Consider the following 483-nt stretch of genomic DNA (forward strand, 5'->3'; position numbering starts at 1 on the left):
TTTGATCTGGCCAAATCTAATTCAGAGATTTGGCTGCTGCTGAATGTCGGAATCTCCGAATCAGCCAGGCCCATCGCCCCCAGCGATACAATGGCTCTCCCACCTGCCCCAGCTCTCGGATCTTTGGAAAAAGAAAAAGCCCCAACTCAGTGGGTGCTGCCAGGTTGGGGGGCAATTGCTGCTGCCCCCAACTGCCCCACACAGTATGGGGGGCTCTGCACAAGCCCCATGACCCCCCCCCACTCCCTCAGCCCTCCATGGGTGCCACATGCCACATGGGGGGCTCTTCCACAAGCCCCCGAAGCCCCGAGGCTGCACCAGAAGCAGTGAGTCCTGGGGCTTTCCTTGTTTTTTTCTTAAAGGGCTGGAGCTGGCCTGGGTGGGGAACCCCTTGGCAGAGCCCCCCCATGCAGCATGGGCTAGTGGGGGGAAGCAAGGATGGCCCCCGCCTCGCAGCACCCAGTGAGCCAGGGCTTTTTTTTA

Source organism: Alligator sinensis, unplaced genomic scaffold (assembly GCF_000455745.1).
Source record: "Alligator sinensis unplaced genomic scaffold, ASM45574v1 scaffold162_1, whole genome shotgun sequence".
Lineage (NCBI taxonomy): Eukaryota > Metazoa > Chordata > Crocodylia > Alligatoridae > Alligator > Alligator sinensis.